The sequence below is a fragment of the Oxyura jamaicensis genome, chromosome 2 (assembly GCF_011077185.1).
Source record: "Oxyura jamaicensis isolate SHBP4307 breed ruddy duck chromosome 2, BPBGC_Ojam_1.0, whole genome shotgun sequence".
NCBI lineage: Eukaryota > Metazoa > Chordata > Aves > Anseriformes > Anatidae > Oxyura > Oxyura jamaicensis.
Window position 1 is genome coordinate 63,393,659 of NC_048894.1, and position 14,080 is coordinate 63,407,738.

Here is a 14,080-nt window from a genome sequence, read left to right on the forward strand (position 1 = left end):
GTTATATTCTTTTCCTAAATGGTGTCATTGATGCTGAAAGCAGAAGGTAACACTACATTTTCAAAAGCGGGCTCATTCTTTCAGCTGTTTTACTGAAATCAGTGAGATTGTCCATGGTGTTCAGAGTTTACAGGGGAAAGTATCATTTAAACTAGTACAACCTAGAGGAAGTATGATCATGATGATCAAAAAGCACCAGCATAGCACCCAAAGCAGAAGGTGATGCAAGGTGAAGGACTAAAAGAAATTAAGACCCTCTTGTCCCTGCCGGATTCATCATTAGTTTAGCAGAGCAAAATGAGGGTTGCACCAAACCATTGTTGATAGGCAGATACTTCAGAGCAGCACCTCTTTTTTGCAAGCCACATGTGAAGATTTCCCAGTAAGTTATGTGATATGGGGGACTGTACTCCGAAGGAGCTTAACCTTGGAAATAGGTTTGGTGGCTTCCTCTGTGCACTAGTGAAGGTAGAGTAGAAGACAGTCAGTGACTCAAAAGATCTCCCAAGGATGCTGGTTCTAGAGCAATACCTGAATAGCACTGGCAGTTGTTCCCAGTTCACTTAGACCACTGCAAACTACAGGTTAGACACATGGAAGGCGGAGTGGCATGAGTGAGCAATGCATCTAGAGGAACAATTTCTACTGGAATATCTTGCAAAAGAGGAACAACAAGCAAAGAGAAACAGCAGTAGAAAGAGTCACTGCAGACTCTTCTACTACATGTTTACTGGTGATTAATGTGGTAAAAAAATATGATGGGGAACCCCGTAAGAACTTTTTTGCAGAGTACTCAGGCAATTTTTAATCCATGCTATCTTCCAAAATGTGCAGGATACATGCTAAATTCACTTTTTTTTTTTTTTTTTTTTTTTTTTTTTTTTATCCCCGCTTCCACTATGTCTATATGCATCATGAAAGACACATAGTGAAGAGAGCTTTTTGGTGTGTCTTGGAAAAATATTTTAGACTGTATTTCCCCTGGAAACTGATATACCCAAGTTTTATATCTGTTCGAAGTCCACAGGCAGAGAAGAAGAAATATTTGTGTTTACAGAGTGCACAAAGACATTGATTCACATTTTAATGAGAAGTGACAGCAAACAGTCCTTTGTTTTCTCTTAGCTGCAGCAATATCTGAAATATTATCATAGTATCACAGAATCACAGAACTGGAAGGGACCTTAAAGATCATCTAACTCTAGCCCCTTACCACAGGCAGGGATGCCACCCACTAGATCAGGTTGGCCAAGTCCCCATCCAGCCTGGCCTTGAACACCTCCAGGGATGGGGCATCCACTGCTTCTCTTGGCAACCTGTTCCAGTGCCTCAACACTCTTCTGCAGTGAAGAATTTCTTCCTAATGCCTAGTCTATCCCCCTTTAGTTTAAGACCATTCCTCCTTGTCCTATGCCTTCTTACGGGTAAGAGGCATAAATGCTATAAAACAGGCCTAATTTTTACTCCAAATGGAGCTCCTTTCATTTGAGAAGCTTCCCTTGCTGCTATGTGGAGAGGAACCTATGCTGGAGCAGTCTGCTCCTGAAGGACTGCATCCTGTGACACGGCTCCTGAGCTGGCATCTCTCAGGCCAGCAGGCATTTCCTTCTGCCCCAGGTTCAGGAGACTTTTTCAGTCAGCTATTTTCCCGTTATGGCTGCTGCCCTCACCCAGTTACCCAATGCCATGATAATTTCCCATCCCCCAGATGACTTCCATCTGGGTTGCTTTTTAGGATTTATTTATTTTTTTCTTAAATGCAGGGCCCAGGCTACCAGCCTGCATGATCACCAGCCCCAGGCTCCTCCAGCTGGACTCTGCACAGCCATGACGTGTCCCCAGGGTTGGCGTTCAGAGGGGACCAGGGTTGTCTGTGTCAATCCTGCTCCCAGTGCCAGGAGAAGCTGTGGACAAGTTGTCATGGCATGGCGGGGCTGCAGTCCCTGGACCTGGGCAAGACACTGTGGGACCGGTAACTGGAAGGGCTGTGCCGCTGTTGCTTCTGCAACAGCTCTGTGTTGCACTGGAACCTTCCCTGGGGCTGGCGGGCCAAGGCATCCCGCATGGGGCAAGGCACCAGCCTCATGATGGCAATGATGGGCTTGTGGCAGAGCGAGCAGGTGGCTCTGTGGGCAGCCCAGGGCTGGATGCACTCCCTGCAGAAGGAGTGACCGCAGGGGACCAGCCATGTTGCATCAGCCAGCAGGCCCAGGCAGATGGTGCAGGTCTGTTCTCCATGGGCCTCTGCTGGCAGCTCCTGGCGTGGCTGGCTCATGGTGTCTGTGGCTGCTCCAGTGTGGAGGTGCTTGTTGCTCTGCTTGACACTGCTCTGATGTGAAATGGGTATCAAGCACCTCTGGTCCTTGGCACCTCCCTCGCAGGTTGATGGCAGAACCTCCAAGACTTGCAGCCCACCAGCAGTCCCTAAATGCCTTGTGCCCCACCAGAAGGACCTTGATGCCTTGCCTGCAACCAGAGGGATCTCAGCATCTCACGTGCCATCAGAAGGACGTCAATGTCTCACATTCCACCAGAAGGACAGGGGTGCCTCACCTGCCACCAGAAAGACCTCACATCTCTTGTGCCACAGGAAGAACTTTGACATCTCACGGGCCACTGGAATGACCTCGACATCACACCTTCTGCCAGTAACACCTCCACCTCTCGTGTTCCAGCTGTGGGACCTCAACCTCTCAAGTACCACCAGCTGGACTCAGTGCATGGCATCCAGGCCACCTTTATGGCTTTATGTCCTTTAATGTCCTATCTTTATCTACCCAAGTAAAGAGTCCTCCATCCTTTTTATAAGGCCCCTTATTATGTTACTTTCAGTGTAGTTGTCCCCTACTTTTCTATTATGTTTCATAGACTAACAGAAATGTCTGTGACTTTGAGGTCTATATCCATAGCTCTTTCAACCACACTGCAGAGTAGAGATGACTCAACTGTCTTTCACCTAACTGACTTCAGTACTTCTGGCAGCCTCCCTGCAGCAGGCACTGGAGAAGTGGCTGACTACAGTACAAAGATACCCACAGTACTTCCAGTCCTACTTCAACATCCCTTTCCAAAATGCTGCTGAATTCGAGGGTGAACTCACAATGTATTTTTTGCTCCTCCAAAGCCAGTGGTTGCTGCAATATGCCTGTCTCCCTCCTGGTCAGCATTCAGGTCATCACCACTACTGGTTGCCAGTTCCAAGGGATGAAGCTCTGAATTGCAGACCTGTGGCAAAATAACAGTTTTACATGAAAGGTACTTGGAGACAGAGAGATGAATGGGTAGACAGGAGGAAAACCTTACATATGAAGAGCATTTCACTTTGTGCTAGGATTTTCTAACAAGCATCTTCCCGCTTTCTGCTGTTGAACCGTGACAACTGGGAGAAACTCCCTGCCCTTTGCTCTGTTGGTGTCTCCCATGTGCCCCACTGCTTTGTTTGGAACATTCTCCCACTCATCCTCTAACTTTGCATGTTACCAAGGTCTCAAAGGAAGCATTTCCCACAGTTACCAAGTAAGTTGCATGAGATAGATTTGTTTTGCATGTTATAGTATTCTTTAACTTGCTGTGGCTGGATACTTTTAGACACATAATAGTTATAAATTAAGGTGGTGTTAAGTATTTCTTTCTCTGCTCATATTTCACTTAGCAAAATGTAATTAACTATGGAAAAACACCACTGTATGAAGTCCCCCTGCATACTGGAGTTATTTGCTCTTGAACAGTTCCTTAATCCCAAATTGTCCAAACACACAGAGTTGTACTGATCAGCAGCACCTCTGCATGAGGTTAAAGCAATCACACAAGCAGAAAGCACAGTATTAGGTACTAATGGCAAATAGGAACTCTGGTCTGCTGGCTCTAGGCCTTTCTTCCATCATCAGTCATGAGCAAATGAAGTGCACAAACTCTCTGATTGGGTTCATGCACCTGCCATTGGCAGAATTAGCTATGTTGGCTTTCAACGTTCATCTGTCTGGATGCAGATAATTTGCAGCCTCTTAAACCCCAAGATTATTGAATGCCTCACCTTGGCTTCCACTGAGCACAACAGGCCAACAGGCAGCTTCCTCATATCGCTTTCCCTTCAGCACAAAAAGTATTTCCATTATCCTGAATAGAACCTTTATTTTGTTATATGGTTCAAGGTACTCTTTCTGTAAAACGGGATGAAGCTGCATGCAGCAGCTGAGCCAGCATGTTGTGGGTCCTCCTGTTGACCTGTGATGGTTATTAGAGCCATTAGAGCTGCAAAGACCCCACCTTCTCCTCAGGCTCTAATGCAGATATTCAGTGAGTGCAGGAAATTAAGGAAGGTGCAGCAGCTTTTCATCATACCCACATGGTCATGGCCATATGGCTAAATCGTCCCAGTCTTCCTCGCCCTAATTCTGTTGGGTCTATGTTGGTGCTGTTTGAGACTCAACAAAAATGGCCTCATGAACACACAGGTTTCTCTTGGGTGGTCTTCCCTACTTTCTGTACTTTTAGAATTCATTTAATCCCTCCTGCCTTCATGTATCTTTTAGCTCAGGTATTGACCTCTAGCTGAACCAGAACTATACTGGTCTGTATTGATTTAGAGAGCATTTTCCTCCATTTCAAAACCTTTTGGCAACAGGAGGTTGTGGTAGGGCTGAAGAACCACTTATCACACGTCTCCTGGTGGCCTAATCCCCAGTCCAAGGACAGAATTAAAAAAAGCTGGTCTTCCTCAGCTGGCTGACCTCATTAGGCATAGGAGCTTCTTGTGGGGAAGCACCTCTCTTACTTAGCTGAAGCCTGGGGTTTTTGATGTCTGTTTGCCTTTTGAGGTGATGTGTCTGGGCTCCCAGGTTTGAGAACATACCTTGGGGATGTACCTTGTCCCCAGCACAGCTCATACATGGCATGAGTCTGTTGTGCAATAAGCCCTCCTTCCTCTCACCTCACTCCTCTCTGCTTCTGGCTCAGCCTTTCCCTGATCTTTATTTTTCCCTGGACAGAAGTTTGAGTCTGTGGGCTGGAAGGGATTCATGGTATGTGCCAAAAAACTGGTGGTCTGGATACTCAGGTAACTGAGATCCTGAGGTCTGCTATGGGAAGTACTGACCACTCAATCTAGCTGTAGCCTGAATCTCTGCACAGGTTATAACCAGTGCATCCTTACATGTCCGTATCCAGTGGTTGATGATTGTTCAGTACAGGCTGATTGTTCAGCCTGTGAACAAAAAATATGTGTTATTCAACCTTAATTTTGAGAATCTGGTCCAGAAATGCTGTACCACTGCATAGGTTGCTCTTTCTGGACATTCTTTTTTTCTGAATAATCTCTGCCTCAGGGATGCTGTGGAGCACGTATTCCTCAAGCTGTGAGCAGCCAATTCCTGATAGAAGAGGGATGCAGATGCAGAATAACAATGCTCCTGAGAAGGAGGGGTGAGGGTGGACCTACAGCGCAATTGCTACATCAGCTGAGGCCCACCACCTCAGGTAACAAGAGTATTATTTGCTAGGACAGGCACAGGGGAGTACAAAGAAATCATCAAATCCTTATCAAAAAAATGTTTTATTTTTCTGTGGTTGTGATAGTGCCCAGAGCAGAAACACAATAAGGATTATCTTTTCATATGGATGCAGCAATGCTTAGGCACTTTCTTAAGAATAATACACTTATTGATTCACAGAAAAATAAAATGGGCAATTAAGGCTTTTTCTCCATTTCTATCCATCAGAAAACATGATGCAGCCAATAGCCAGGTCTGGAAGGCGGGATAACTGGCTTGTATTCTCATTCATCTACTGCATCATCTTTGCTGTGGCAATCAGGGCAGTACTGAAGCCTTGGCTACATCAAATTAGGCACAAACATATTAATGACCTACTTTCCAAAGGCATCAAGTGCATGCAGCTCTCAGTATGTTTGTGTGAACAGGCTCCTTTTTGGAAACAAAACCAACGACGACAACAATGATGACAAAAAACAGGCCTCTTTAAATTCACATGTGAAAACATAGCTGTAGCTGTTTAACTAGGGCATGATATTTTGTCCCTGGTGAAGTCCACAAAACCAGGCTTCCATCTTCAGTTTTACAAAACCACCAAATTTCAGTCACTGCACATATTAATTTGAGACTACTGAGAGTAACTCATACCCACTGCTGCTTGGCTCAGTGGATGAAATGCAATATGTGAAACACCAGCCACTATGGTTAGCAACAGGTGAAGGATTGTACAGTAGTGATAGGAGGTTTGATACCCTCTTCTATCAGTTGGAAACATGAGCTTTACCAACAAATCCCAGTTGCTTTTCAACATCTAGATTTCACAGCACATCTGTTGTGTCTCTACTAATGAAACTGCATGGATCTTGTTGCTTTTTTGAGAAATGCACTCATGTCTGGGTGATTACACTGGGCACATCTGTCATGTATAAAATAACCAATCAGAAGTACTAAATTAAATAGGATTTCTCAGGCTATTGCTGTACATTCTTATGAACAACATTTGATCTTCCTGATTCCATTTACTGTTGACATTATATTCTAGAGGAAAGAAGAGAGAGGAAAGAGAGCAAGAAGAAGGACGAGTCTTTTGCTCAGCAAGAAACCAGTCTATAGCATTGCGAACATGGGGCAATAATGCTGACTACATTGGTGTTAGAGAAATGCTTCCCCCTGGCTTTATGGTTAGGTATTTTTTCCAGGAGACCCCCCCATATGGAACTCTTCCTTAAGTCATGCTGTGAATTGTATTATCTAAAGAGTATTTCTGTACTTCTCTATGGACAATATCTTGATCAAAAGTGAAGAATGTCAGAGGAAGACTGTTTGAAGGTGAAACCATGATATGCTCAGACTGAAACAGAAAAAAATGGTGGTTAGACTTGCCAAATAACTATATTGTCTCTATTTCTAGCCATTATTCTCTATTGGTACCTTTCCATTGGTTGAGATTAAGCATCTGGAAATAAAAGAGAAATCCTTAAGGGAGTGTATTATCAAGCTCCAAGAAATTTTAAGTAGTCATAGTCATATCTGTGCCCTCCCTATTGTGCATCTTCCACTGTTAATACCTAGTTACATGAGCAGAGATTTATGCATCATTGATTTTTTCTTGCAGCTGACAAGGCCAAAGAAAATGGCTATGGGGAAATTAAAAGTAAAATGTTACCTTGACTGCATCTTTAAAGGAATCACTCCACTAACAGCACCAAATTAACTCCTGCAAAAAATCATAACTCAAAGCCCCTTGGGCATGTGTAACATTTTATATTACAGTATGAGATGCTAACTTTTATGTCATATTATATACATGCACTGTGACTGAAATATAGTTGTTGAGGAAACCATAACCTTGAATTATCCTGACTTACTTTAGCATGCCAAACCTCAGCCACTGTATTACTGGATTGCTAGTGCATGGACTTTCCTATATTTACTGAAAAGGAAGACGCATTGCTGTCTTTTATTGGCCAAACCTTATATTTGTACTAGAGTCATCTTCTGGGGCAGAAAAAGAAGACAGCAGATTCAGTTTCAATAATTCAGCTCTACTGATTGCAAGTATTTACTACATAGCATACCTATATTTTAAATGTAGACAGATGATGGTAAGTTTGCTTGCTTGGTTTTAAATATTAGTATCCTCCATATGTTTTGTCTGGCAAATATAGCAACAGAATAGATCCTTGCTGTCACAACTGCCAAACCTCTCATAATAGATATTGAAGGATATAAATCAGTTCAATAATTACCATAACAACTGTTAATGTAATAAAAGACTATGTGGTCTACTGTTTAAGGTTACAAATACTTGCTAAGTGCATTTGCTTCAGTGAATGGGTCCGGCCCTCCTGTGATGCCCAGACAAAACCAGGAAGTGGAATTCGAGGTTTTTTCCCCTCCCCTTTTTTGTTTGTTTTGTTTTGTTTTATTATTTGTTTTTTCTTATTTCCCCCTCCTTCTGTTTAAATGGAAATTCATTAAATTCCACAGATTTGAATTTGTTCCTCACTTTGTGGATATGAACGTAATCACATGCTTGTTAAGAGTATAGTTTCAGCGAAGTTAAATCATTTAATCAAGCCAAGGTCAGAGCAGCCTTGTTTTCACTTGAAATGGCTGTAAAATCATCTAAATGAAAGCCTTGGAGGAAACACTCACTTTTATGACTGGTGTCTCAAAAAAACCCTAATGTTATACTGCCCATAATGTCACCTTTTCTAATGTGGCACATGGATGAAGCTTGTCATTTGGTTGCAGAAGTGGCTGCTACCCTTTCTTTGTACCACTCCCTGCTGTAATTGCAAAAGCAGCCCAACTTTCCATGGCTAACATAAATTTCGCTGTTTGGGAAAGGCAAGAAAAGATGACCACTAAGGTGGGAGTGGTGTTTTTTCTGTGCCACCTCAGTCTAACAAGTGGAACAGAAAATACCCCTAAGCAAAATCCTTGATGATATGAATTGCTTTTGTGTCAAGGACACCAGCTCTTATTTTATGCCACCAAAAAAACAGCCCTCCCAATAATAAAAAGCTCCAGAGAAACCACAGCAAAACAAGCTTATGTACAGTCTTCATGGGAAAGCAAACAAAATGTAATTCTCCCAGAACCAGGCTTCACATACAGATATCCCATATGGCTCTGATGCTTTAATTCAAAGATATAACACAGAGAAAACAGTCATAGCTGTCAGCTGTGCATGGCAGACCAAGGTCTTGCTGCTGGAAGAATCAATATTGCCTGGGGTATTTGAAGTCTCCCTTCTAATCCAAGTAAAAGTAAGAAACAGTGATGATGGTTTGAGCAATTAAACCTTTAAAGAAATAAAATCAAATTGTATTTTAACAAACTGGTATTACTTAAGAAAGTTCCTCTGTACTTCCAAACTTCCAGTGTAATTAATTCAGTGTAGCTATAATATACCCCAATTAGGAAATAAGAACAACAATAACTTCTTTACCCCAGGACTTCATAAAGTAGCTTCAATCATATTAATATGTGTTACTGAATAACAGAAAACCTATCATCAGGTGGAAATCTTTTCTATCTTTTTTCTCACAATTCAGATACTTCTGATTTTGATTTGTAAAACTTCCTTGATCCAAAGCCTTGAGGTGTACTGCAACCTGAACCTTAGAAAAACTCCTGTGTACTTCTGCTTCTAAACTCTGCAAATGCACCTAATCTTTGCTGACAGATGAGCCAAAAATCTCTATCCAAAGATCTGCAAATGCTGGGAAGTATTACCTCTAATCCTCAAATTCTGGACCTATCTCTAGTTATACTAAAAATAGAAGAGATGGGTGGCTTGACATAAAGGGCCAAACTATGTAAACTACCCTGAAATTGCTTGGGATGATTCATTCTCCCAGTCCTCTCTTGCTTCTCAAAGCCTGGATTTATGAAATCTTATTTAAATCAAATACACCATTTTTTGTCAAGTAGCATTTGCCCTTCGCCTAAAGTATTTCCAGTCGCCTTGAGCCCAGTATGGTCCAATAATCCTCAGGATGTTCTTTGTGCACTGCTGTTGTTCTCTTCCAGAATTCATTTTTCTTCCACTGATTTTCCACAACTATTGAAAAACTTCTGTCACTGCAGGACAAAAAGCTCGCAGTTTGCAAAGAAGAAATAATTTTGCTTGAGTAGTGCAAGAAGCAAGAAGCAGCACTAAGCATCGCTCCCTCTGTCTTGTTCTCTCTGTCTCAGAGAACTGTTTTCCCGTTGAAAACATGCCTTTGCAAGAATGTCAAGTCCGAGAAAATGAAAGTGTTTCAGGATGTGAAGCATTAAAACTTTAAACACATGAAGCTGGAAGGGCAGTGTCCCCATTCTCACTCCTGTGAAGGGCATTCTAGATATTCTTTACTGGGCCAGGATGGAGCAGGGCACAGGAACGTATTGGCACTCGTACGCTGCACACGCTGTGTTCCTACAGTGGTTATCAGGCTATTATCCTGTGCAGGTAATCATGAGAAAAATGTTTTTATCAGTCCTTCCCGGTGTTGTACCCCTCAAATTCTCTCAGGCAATGCAGAAGCATCCCAGCTTTTGTTGCATCTCTGGCTATCTATTTGTCCCTCAGCTGAGACAGGAGCTGAGCCCTGGGAACACAAAGATGTCCTCTGGGATGGGAGGGTAAAATTGGAGTGGGAGGGGTGGAACTAGTTTAATCAGCCTGGTAAAATAAAGTATCTCTCCTTCTGACCAGCCCAGTTAGAAATTGGATTGTCTTGTCCACACTGGAAAGGTGTCTGTGCATTACTTACCCTGCTCTGAAATTGCAGTCCCTAAATCAGGACTGTTAAAAGCAAGGTGGGATGGATATAAGTCCTAATAGAAGAGCATTGAAGTGCCATGTTTTTCTCTGTTTGCTTGTTTAAAATAAGCCATATAAGCTGTCAGCACTGAATAAATAATAATAATGATGGATTCCGCTACATAGAGCAACTTTGGCCAAGCCATTACATTATCCTTGTTCTCCGTTTTAGACATCTCATTTTGCATGCAAAAGTCACTTGAGGAAGACAGGGGTCACTGTAGACAGCTTAAAGGTTTTTGAGGAAATGAGGAATTCTGTTGGCAGGTTTTTACCATTGCAAGTATCACAAGATGGCTTATTAAATGCATTGAAGCAAGCCTGCATGAAAACTATTCCAGGATCTACCATTAAGGAGCATCTCACAGAGCAGGTCCTGCTCTGCTGAGTCCCCATACTCTCCACTGCAGTCCAAGCTGTCTTTGTGTGGTTTGAATTGCACAGGTGGATAAACAGGAGGATTAAAGTCTGATGGTTTGTACTAGAGCACAGGAAATGCAGCTTCAAATTCAAGACTGTCCCTGAAGTGTTGAGGTTTTTTTTTTTTTTTGTCTAATCATGAAGAAATACTTAAGATTTAACTGTAGAGAAAGAATATTTATACAAAAAGCTGTGCATCTGCAGAGCTCCTTCCTCTGAAAAGGGAGACAATGGTTTAGAGCAGAAGAAGAATGAACTGCCAAGTATAAGGCAATTTCCATATTTTTTTAGCAATATTTCCAACTGGCTTTGAAGATTTAGACCCTATTCCTACCTATTCCTACCTATTTCTTTGCAAATAACTTCTGACAAGGCCAGAGACAAATTTTGTTTCATTACAGTAATTGCAGCCATAGTCAGTCCAAGAAATTTTACAATATTTATCTGTCAGCACCATCCACTCAGTCCCTGACATTGTGGCTGCCTGGAAAACTACTGCAGCTAAACGCCACAGTATATGCAGATCACTTTGGTTTCTTCAAATACTTTGCTGCAATGCAGAGGCAGTTTTTCTACAATTTTTTGTGTACTCATGAGAGTGTTTGCCATGGAGTCCCAGCCAAAAGCCTTCCAAGGGAAAACAGTCTCCTGTGAGGGTTTATAGAGGGGAAGGTAATTTTTTAAAATGATTTTTCTTTATTGTTTGGAAGATTTATTTACACTGGAATGGAAGCCTGACCTGCCAGGCAGAATCAGGAGACTGCCAAAATAGAGGTGATCACAGCTATAAAAAACATAATGCAATATAACAGGCCTAAGCCCACACCTCTAAATTACTGACAATTTTGCCACTGACTTTTGAGAAAAATGTGGGCCAATTTATTCAATATTTATAAGCCCAGGAGAGTGCTGAGTGTGAAGTCCTGCACAGTAAGAAACAAAGTCTGCAATAAACCAAATACTGCATCCATGGCAACTCAACGCAGTTAATAATTTTTCAACATAAAAAGAAAGATATTTTTCATGGCCACTGAAACAGAAGCAATCTACGAAATTGACTGAAGTGAAGGCATTTTTGCATCTGCTGTGTTTTTCATGGCCCTGGTCTTTTGTTTGAACCTCAAGTGCTCCCCAAGATGCTCAGGGAGCAAGGATTGCACCTAGCGTGCATCCTGCCATCTCTGGGTGGCAGGAGGAGGGAGGTGATTTACTGACTATGTTTTTGTCACACAAGGGCTTGATGTGTGGCAAAGATCTGTGCTCCAAGAAATCTAAAAGTATTTCATTTTTCTTCTGCAGAGCATTTCAATGCAGATGAAATACATATTTTTCTCTTTGCTTTCACAGTCTTTTGGGAAAAGAAAACATTGAGAGACAATGCTGCTGCAGTATGCCCCTGGAGAGGCACCTCAGGGTCCCCCTGTCCCCTTTTCTGAAGGAGAGAGGTTCATCTCAGCAGCTCCAGGCAGAGCAGTGCTGCTGTGATGCCCATGGGCTGCTCTATGTTCAGTGGGAGAAGTTCCTATGTGAAGTACAACTTCAGAGCCACAGATCTTTCAGGAAAGTACTGATCACTCATTTTGGAGAGGTTTTCTCCCCTTCTGTTCACTAGGGACAGCTATCCTACTGTCGGGGTGCCGATGCATCTGACATTCCTCAAACACACAGTCAATCCACTGCTGACCATGTATTTTAGACTTATAAAGTTTTGAAAGGCAAAGCAGAACAATTAAATAGGGTTAGAATTTTGTAGGTAAGATACCCAGGCTCACAGGAATGAAATAATTTACCCATGGCACCAGGCAGAGGTGGAAAGACACTTGACATATCCAAAGCGTCAAGCCAAAGCCCTAAGTTAAAGACAACCTTTTATTCAAATAAACATTTGTACTAGTTACGTTTAACACAGCATTTCACATACCCGGGAGATAAAACACTTCTGGCTGTTCTGTTGGATATCAGTTTTGGTTGTATTGTTCCCTACTGCATGCAAACCACTCCACAGATAGCAGGCAGTAATGCTAATGGTTTCCCAGCATCTTTCAGCTTTCCCTAAGCTCCTGGTGAAAGGCAGCAAAATTGTTCTCATCCCTGAAAACAGAAGTGTCTCTCTGTATTTTTCCTACTGAGCAGTCATACTGTATTTTCTTTCCAAACTGGGGTGGTTTATTTTTCTTCCAAAGCTTTACCATAAGATTGGGTCACCAATGAGTCAAATGAAAACATCAAGTCTCTACCATATGTTGATGCATTTGTTATTTTGTTGAACCTTGCTGCATCTGGATAAGTCAATTCAGGTTAAACATCCCTCTATCAAGACAGTCCTGGTTGCTGTTAAGGACATCAGCATATCTGCTTCTCCTCACACTGTTGCATTTTGCTAGACTGTATTGATTAACAGTAAAACTGAAATACTACCACAGAAATTTGCTTGAAGCAAAAACAATTATTCAAATTCCATTCCATATTTTGGACATATCACTGTAATAAAGACTATAACGGGATACAGAAACTCTTTTCCTTAGTCAGGGATCATAAACAGAAAGAGAACTGAGGATATTCATATTCTGCTGCAGAGATGGTTGTGCAGGACCTGTTCATCTCCTTGCAACTGAACTGCTTTCCACAGAAACATGGTAATCTGTGAGTAGCCCTCCTCTGATATTGCTCTGTGGGCACTAATTCTGCAGTTTCTGTATAAACAGCTATGAGCAATGCCCAGAAGTTGTGTTGGATAAATAATCTCATGGTAGTGATGCCTCTTGCTTTGGACACAAACTTAGATGGAAGCTGCACATGGCACAAGGGAGGGAGAAGTATTAACCAAATCCTCTGCAATGATGAGGTCTTTGCAGAAAGTAACAAGAAGGTTTAATGGAATTACACACTGCACAGCACTGGCAATATCTTTATCACTATGAACACCACGAGAATCAGGCAGCTGGACCTCCATTAACCTTTGTTTCACTCTAGCTTCAAAAGTTTTTCAAAGTCAGAAAACAGTGCTTCAGTCAGGCAGCCTACAGGCAAGAATGAGTGAAACAATATCATCTTCATATTAAAATTAATATATATTCTAAGATAGAGAGGCATGTGTGCTAGGGATCCACACCTGAAGATCAACAAAGCTAAAAGGTCTTAGCAAAAAATGGCTCTTCAGAGCGCTTTTCAAGTTATTTAGCATGGAAAGGTCATATTCAGAGTTTCACTCAAGTGAAGCACGATGTAGTTAAAAAAACACAGTGCATACAAGGGCTGCTCAAAGCCATTTTTATCAGCAGATAACAACTTTACCTTATCACCACAAAAAAGAAAGAAAGAAAGAAAGAAAGAAAGAAAGAAAGAAAGAAAGAAA